This window comes from Xenopus laevis, chromosome 1L, assembly GCF_017654675.1.
Source record: "Xenopus laevis strain J_2021 chromosome 1L, Xenopus_laevis_v10.1, whole genome shotgun sequence".
Classification (NCBI taxonomy): Eukaryota; Metazoa; Chordata; class Amphibia; order Anura; family Pipidae; genus Xenopus; species Xenopus laevis.
This window is the reverse complement of record NC_054371.1, coordinates 11638804-11647302: the sequence shown is the minus strand read 5'-3', so window position 1 is coordinate 11647302 and position 8499 is coordinate 11638804. Positions and strand designations below refer to the sequence as shown.

Sequence of the window (8499 nt, the reverse complement as noted above, 5' to 3'; positions counted from 1 at the left end):
TTACTACCGCTGTAGTAGTGTATAAGTTGACCGTTTAGGCATTATTTGCCCTGTAGGCATTATTTGCACAGTGTTTTCTTCAACCCGCCATCTAGCTGTGTGACCTTGTTCACATTCTGTCTAAATATCCATAATATTACCGTCTCCAGAAAAAACACCGGAGTGACTTTTTTCAAGCAGCCATAATATATTTTACGTAATCCGTATCCACCGCTGTAGTAGTGTATACGTTGACCTTGTAGGCATTATTTGCACACTGTTTTCTTCAACCTGCCATCTAGCTGTGTGACCTTGTTCACATTCTGTCTAAATATCCATAATATTACCGTCTCCAGAAAAAACACCGGAGTGACTTTTTTCAAGCAGCCATAATATATTTTACGTAATCCGTATCCACCGCTGTAGTAGTGTATACGTTGACCTTGTAGGCATTGTTTGCCCAGTTTTTTTGGCCGCAGCCACTGAAGCACAGAGGCCAGAAAAAATATGCCATATAAATGCTGAAAATAGTCATTTTTTGCCATACGTTGACTCAACGTATATGGCAAAAAATGACTATTTTCAGCATTTATATGGCATATTTTTTCTGGCAACTGTGCTTCAGTGGCTGCGACCAAAAAAACTGGGCAAACAATGCCTACAAGGTCAACGTATGGCAAAAAATGACTATTTTCAGCATTTATATGGCATATTTTTTCTGGCAACTGTGCTTCAGTGGCTGCAACCAAAAAAACTGGGCAAACAATGTCTACAAGGTCAACGTATGGCGAAAAATGACTATTTTCAGCATTTATATGGCATATTTTTTCTGGCAACTGTGCTTCAGTGGCTGCGTCCAAAAAAACTGGGCAAACAATGCCTACAAGGTCAACGTATGGCAGTTGTTTAAAGAGAACAGTAGATTACTAGCCAGCAAAGCTACCTAAGCTAAAATGTCCCTCAAATCCCTGCAGACTTCTGTCCCTCCAATACAGAGCAGTATCAAGCAGATTACTAGCCAGCAAACTTACTATCATCTGTCCCTGAAATCACTAACAGCTCTCCCCCTACACTATCTCTTCCAAGCACACACAGGCAGATTTTTCAGATACATTTTTGCCCTTGATCCCCCTCTGGCATGCCACTGTCCAGGTCGTTGCACCCTTTAAACAACTTTAAAATCATTTTTCTGGCCAGAAATTTTTTTTTTAGATGTTAAAGTTCGCCTTCCCATTGAAGTCTATGGGGTTCGCGAACCATTCGCGAACCGCTCGCGTTTTTGCGCAAGTTCGTGAATATGTTCGCGAACTTTTTTTCCGACGTTCGCTACATCCCTACTCCAGATGCCTTTGGCCTTGACTAATAACTATGATAAGTGGAGCCTTGATGAAAATTGGTGGAAATTGCTTCTCCGTTTTCCTGACTTTGATATGCGTAGAAACCACAACAGAGTCAAATTTGGTTGGACTAGCACGGTTAGATTAATGAATGAAAACATCTGTCTGGCTCAAATGGGCTACTGATCTAGTGCAGGTAGAATAGGGAATGCAAATATCCGGTTGCTATGGGCTACTGATCAAGTCCAGTTAGTATATTGATTGTAACCATCTTGTTGCTGCAGGTTACTACAGCAGCTGGAATAATAAATGCATACATCTGAATGGCTGCTAGGGGCTACTGATTTCTTGTAGTGGTTACAGTAATAAAAATCTATTGGTTGCTATGGTTCATTTGATTTGTGGCATATGCTTGTGTCTTCTACTTGAGTTCCTTGTACTTGAGCCTAACGAAGATATAGTTGATTCTTAGTGGAGGCAAAACCAGCCTATTCAGTTTATTTTATGTTTAAATGATTTTTTAGTAGACTTAAGGTATGAAGATCCAAATTATGGACAGACCGATTATCCAGAAAACCCCAGGTTCTGAGTATTCTGGATAAAAGGTCCCAAACCTGTACAATGGCCTTGTACTCAACTGGGACACAAATTCTCATGAATCAGCTGCTAATAAAGCCATACTACTTAAAGGTAATAAATGTAACCGCTTGGCATAAACTCTATCAAATTAACTTTAAATCGCCAGTGATTTCACAAAACGGCCAAAAATGTGCGAAATCTCACACAAATTTTACCAAATGCTTTTGAGTCAATGGGTGTTTGCTCTTGCTTTTGTTCTTGTGCCAAATGCATTAGAGACAATTTTTTTTTTTTACCCGTGAAACAAAATGCATGGAAAAATTGTCAAAAATGTATGCCCCTCATGGAAATGCGAATTTCTCCGTGAACCTCTATCAGCCAAAAATATGTGCTCATCAGTGCCATAAATGATTTTTAAGAACTGACCTGCACTAACAGATGGGTTACTACCATATTTGATAGGGGTAAGTAATAGGGGGGTAGGTGTTACTGTAATATCATTCTCCCTAGTTATGACCAGTATCTTAATTACTTGTCATGGCCGGCACCCAATACCAGAACAAGTGCCAAGCACCCTGGTCTCGACTCGGCTTCACCAGTAGTGTGACCACCGTTGGGCTTCGGGAGGAGCCCTCAGATTACTTGGGTGCCACCTGGACTTAACAAGGGGTGCAAGGCAAGATGTTCTGACTGGCAAAGGGGCACGGCTGGAAGCAGAGTCTTTTGGGCCGAAAGTCACGGTTCAAAGGATTAAGCAGAATTGTAGGTCGAGGCAGGCAGATAGCAAGGATCGTCAAACAGGCAAAAGGGTCAAAACCGGGCGATCGATCAAGGGGTTAAACAGAAGAGTAGTCGTAAGTAGGCAAGGTCAGGATCCAGAAGTCAGAATAGTCAAAATAGCCAGGCAGGGGTCAAAACAGGAATCAAACAGGTTCAGAAGGAAGCACAAGGCTCAGGAGCACCAGGAATACAATCCTATCACGGGCACAGAATTCAAACAGAAATCCCTTTAAATATCGTTTGAATTTCGCGCCACTTCGCGCTGATGTCATCACATCAGCGTGCATGCGCATAAAACCAGGAAGAGGCGCGTGCGCGCGCCCTAACAGACAGGCACCTGCAGGGAAGCAGATCGGCTTCCCCGCCGAGGGGGTGGCAGGCGTCCCTGCCGTCCCCCCACTAGACTACCAGGGTAAGATTTTCTTACATTACTATTCCCATATTTTTCTATATTTTTATTATATATATACTGTATATTTTATTGGTTAATTGTGAATGGCACCCGTTTAGTAGAACATTCTCATCATATGTCACTGCTCTTTGGGGAGGATGCTCTTACTCCATACTTGCTCCTGATGGGAAATTCAGTCACCAGAGTCCACTTGAGGTGGAAGATAGACAAAGATTATTTCACACGATTTCCGTGGATAATAAACTCATCATGTCAAAGCCGAAAACAAGAAATCACAGGGTTTATAGACATGTATACATAACTGTATTTGTACAGTAGAGGGTCACAGCAGCTGGTAGTAATAGTATCCTGAACTTTTACTCAGGATAAAACATGGCTGAACTGCCAACACGTTGAGAGGAAGAACAGATAGAGAGGCAGGTGATAGTAGAACAATTACCAGCAGAACAGAATGACACATATCAGTTTAACATGTAACAACGCCATCTACTGATCTTACATTAACAGTCAATACATAACACCCCTCCCCTCCTATATAACATAATCCTCTAGGTCACAGGGCCTTTAAATGACCTTCTGAGCTGCTCCAGTGAGACACTGATAACCTCTCCTTGTGGATTGCTCTCAGTATCTACATTTACCCCCACAGGTACATCTCCTGTCTTTTCAGCCGCAGGAATTTCTTCCTCTGGGAAAGCTAGAGGAGATAAGTCATCTTGCAATCCAGACTGGTCATGGTCATCCTCTGTGTTAGAACAAGCATTGTCCCCTAGTCTACTCCACCGCTGATCAACATATCCTCCATATAACGCCATCAACAGTCTTAACCTTGTAAGAGACAGGACTTGTGGCTTCGATGATGACTGTATCCATTTTGGTCCCAGTGCATAATTTCTGGCATATACACGATTGCCTGCTTCAAACATCCTCACTGTGGAGGCCTTTTTATGGAATTCATCTTTGTGATTATTTTGTAAATAAGAAGCCAAGTCTGTCCTGCAGGACCTAGCAGTAGGGGTTATGTGCTGCTGCAACAAAAAAATTGCCAGTCTGTAATTCCAGTCACCACCAATTCTCCTTTTTAATGCATCCTTTGTAGTCAGGACCATTCGCTCATCCATTTGAAGATGAATGGAATGGTGCTGTTGTAACATGACGAATAAGGTTACTTTCCATAAATGCTCTGAAGTCTGATGATGTAAACTGTGCTCCGTTATCGGATACAATAGTGTCTGTCAGTCCATGTGTAGCAAACCACTTCCACAACACTTGAATGACTGCATGGTTGGTTGCAGATGCCACTGGAACAACTTCCTACCATTTGGAAAAGGAATCAACCACAAGGAAGAATGTCTGATTTGAAAAGGTCCTGCAAAATCTATATGTTGCAGAGACCATGGACTTTGTGCCTCTCCGATGGATGTCCCCCGGCCTTTGCAGGGGCATGGCAGGTGTATTGCCAAGGAACACAACTTTTTACCCAATTTTCAATGCATTTATCTGTTTTAGACCCTCAGACATAACTTCTAGCAAGGGCCTTCATATTTACAATGCCTGGGTGACTTTCATGTAGAGCTTTGAGAACATGGGTTTGCCCTGCTTTTGGGAATTACCACTCTATTTTCCCACAAAAGGCAACTTTAGAGGTGTTGACGTGACGTCATGCGGACGTGGACAAAGTATCTGTGCAGTAGGGCCATTCATTTTTAATAGTCCCAATAACAACTTGTGATCAGTAATACTAGCAACACTTCTGCCATTGAATTTTTTTACACCTGCACCATTGGCTAAAATGTCCTTATTAATCTGAGCATAACTCCTCTCTGTGGTACTCATGGTCCATGAATAGAATGCATTGGGAGCCTCAAGACCTCCTCTTACAGTATGACTTAAAACAGCCCCTATTCCATAATGAGAACATCACATGTGAGGTTAAGAGGTTTATGCAAATCGTAATGTTCTAGCACATTGTCTGATGATAAGAGTCTCTTGGCATGACTGAATGCCTGCTCATGCAGGACTGACCACTTCCACGTGGCATTTTTGTCCAGTATTCTGTGCAGTGGCTCAGCCACAGTAGCTTTGTCTTTCAAGAAGGAATGGTAGAAATTTAAAAGGCCGAGAAATACATGCAGATCCTGTTTATTTTTGGGAACTGGAGCTTCACGAATGGCTTTTACTTTTGCATCTGTTGGATGTATCCCATTTGCATCTACTTGTATCCCAGGAACTCAAATCTTGGCACTTCTCTTTCTTCAATTTTAACCCAGCATCTGCAAATTGCTGCTATACCACTCTTACCCATTCAGTTAATGATTCCATATAGTCTGCTTCAAAATATGGCACCACCCCATGCAATCTGGAAAGGAGTGCAGAAAGAGTCACGCACACACTCAGGCCCTTCAAATGGATACCGCTGGTGCCCAGCGCCTAGGGAAGACGGCACTCCCAAAAGTAGTATAAAGAAGCGAGAGGCTGGCACACGGAGCGATTGAAACCGGGGTCCTACCCCTGGTGTGTTTATTGCATCAACAACTTTTCGGAGGGCGTTCCCCCTTCGTCAGGAGATCACCTGACGAAGGGGGAACGCCCTCTGAAACGTTGTTGATGCAATAAACACACCAGGGGCAGGACCCCGGTTTCAATCGCTCCGTGTGCCAGCCTCTCGCTTCTTTAATCTGGAAAGGAGGTCATCCATCAATTTCTGGAACACACCTGGTGCAATGCAAACTCCAAATTGCAACCGAGTAGCTTTAAATGATCCCTTGTGTGTGATAATTGTTTGTGCATCAGCAGCTGCATCATCCACTGGCAACTGCTAGTATGCTTGATTTAAATCAAGTTTGGTAAATAACTTTAGCCAAGGTGCTGAGAATCTGATTGACAATAGAGATGTGATAATGATGTTCCTGTAATGCCTTGTTGATTGTACAGTTATAGTTATGTATCCTCGCTTCTCCATTTGGCATCAGTACAGGCACTATTAGGGTGGTCCTAGTTGGGTCTGTTACTGGAATTAGCGCTCCTTGTTGCACCAAGCGATCTATTTTGGCATCTATTTTTGGACAGAGAGCAAACGGTACAGCTCGTGGCTTCATGCGTATTGGGACAATTTTGGAATCTAGCAGGAATGATATTGGTGAGCCCATAAATTTGCCAAGACTTTCTTCAAATATAAAGTCTTAGATGACATTTCGCAGAGAGTATGGTTTTTATATGTAATTTACTCCAGTTAACTGAATGCCTTGGGTCTCAAACCACTCTACTCCTAATAAGCTTGCTCTCGTCTCTTAGTAATAATGAGGAGTAGTTTTCATCTGTCTTTTCCATAGTGGACTTTAACGAAGCATGTGCCCACAACATCCACAGGCTTTTTATTGTATTCAATAAATTGAGCATTGGCTCATTCTCAACACTTTTTATAATTTCAGAGACATCGATATCTGTTTCTGCTTCCTTCTCAGTAGTGTCATTTTGCATTTTTACTATATGTGTTGCATAACCAGATGGAGTTGCTCTGGCTTGCTTGTGTCTCTGTGGATTATCAATATGGGGGCAGACTTTCTGTTGCACGGTGGTTGCATTTGCGACACACAGAACTCTGTACATAACAGTTTTTACGCAGGTGAATGCCTACGCAACTGTAGCACCTTAAGCTCCCCATAGACGCGACGATTCTTCTTGCTGAACGACTGATTGTAGGGAAGTCCGACCAATCCTTCGAAATTATCGTGCGGTTAGTGGGATTCGAACGATCGTACATCTTACGATTTTTTGGCCGAAATCTGTCAGCCAGGTCAAAAAATCTTTGTCAGTCCCAGTGCAATGTATCTATGTTTGCAGGGACAAGCAGGCAGCTCCCCTTTGTTTTCCTGGCAAATTGGTCTTTTTAGTTGATGGTAAATTCGTACGATCGTTCTGAGAAGATCGTGGTCTCACGATCAGGATCTGATCTTTTAAAAATCTCAACATCTATGGCCAGCTTTACTGTGGCTGGACCTGATATCTGTGCTGATGCAACCTGTAGTTTAACATCAGGGTTTTTATACACTTGATGCAGCTTTGGTGCAATAACTGAACTGGAATAGGCCTGTATTTCCTTGGAATGCACAGATGCAGCCTCACAAGCAAGTGCTTCCTCCTGGGCCAAAGCAAAGGTTAGGTTGTGCTTTGCAAGTAGCCTGCAGTTCTGCATCCGTGACCCCACGCACAAGACGGTCCCTTAGCAAGGATTCCAAGCTGCTGCCAAAATTACAGTTTTCTGCCGATCTGTGCAGCTCTGCTATATAAGCAGCAATGCTCTTATCTGGCTGCTGACTGTGTCTGTTAAAGTGGAACCTCTTAACATGTTCAGATGTTGTAGGTGCAAAATGATTTTAAGCTTCTTTAAAATAAGTGAATGTAAAATTGACGAGAGTGCTATTCTAAGAACTTTTGTCATTAACATTCATTATTTATTGTTTTTTAATTCTAAGCTATTAAGGGATACATGTTCTGTTAATATGAATACATTTTATTTCAACAGCGCCACCTGCTGGTCATTTTCTGACCATTCTGACCACCAAGTAGTCAAGGAAGTTATCAGGAGAAAGAAAGAGGCTGATCTGATGTTCTTCTGCTAAGGAAAAAAATTAGAAACCTTTCTCAAATGGTTCTGTGCTTTCTTTGAAGGAGCATCAGGTTGCTCACTAAATACCCTAAACTTAACACTCACCCTTAGAAATATCCTCAATACTAGCTTTAGGCTCTAATCTTCTCCCACCTTCCTGCCCAGGTGGAACCCAAGAAGAAAGAGCGAGCTCTGAAAGCTTCCCACTTTTATAGAACAATGATCCCTTCTGTCAGTTATGGAACTGTCAGGAGCACACTTTGACAATTTAGCTGTCTATAAGTAGGGATGTAGCGAACGTCGGAAAAAAAGTTCGCGAACATATTCGCGAACTTGCGCAAAAATGCGAGCGGTTCGCGAACGGTTCGCGAACCCCATAGACTTCAATGGGAAGGCGAACTTTAACATCTAGAAAAGACATTTCTGGCCAGAAAAATGATTTTAAAGTTGTTTAAAGGGTGCAACGACCTGGACAGTGGCATGCCAGAGGGGGATCAAGGGCAAAAATGTATCTGAAAAATCTGCCTGTGTGTGCTTGGAAGAGATAGTGTAGGGGGAGAGCTGTTAGTGATTTCAGGGACAGATGATAGTAAGCTTGCTGGCTAGTAATCTGCTTGATACTGCTCTGTATTGGAGGGACAGAAGTCTGCAGGGATTTGAGGGACATTTTAGCTTAGGTAGCTTTGCTGGCTAGTAATCTACTGTTCTCTTTAAACAACTGCCATACGTTGACCTTGTAGGCATTGTTTGCCCAGTTTTTTTGGACGCAGCCACTGAAGCACAGTTGCCAGAAAAAATATGCC

The 8499-nt window shown here is 42.6% G+C and overlaps 1 pseudogene; it reads right to left on the bottom strand.

The window, feature by feature from the left end:
- Window positions 1-3635: 3635 nt before the first annotated feature.
- On the bottom strand, window positions 3636-6185 carry LOC121400495 (annotated as a pseudogene).
- Between the last annotated feature and the right edge of the window lie 2314 nt (window positions 6186-8499).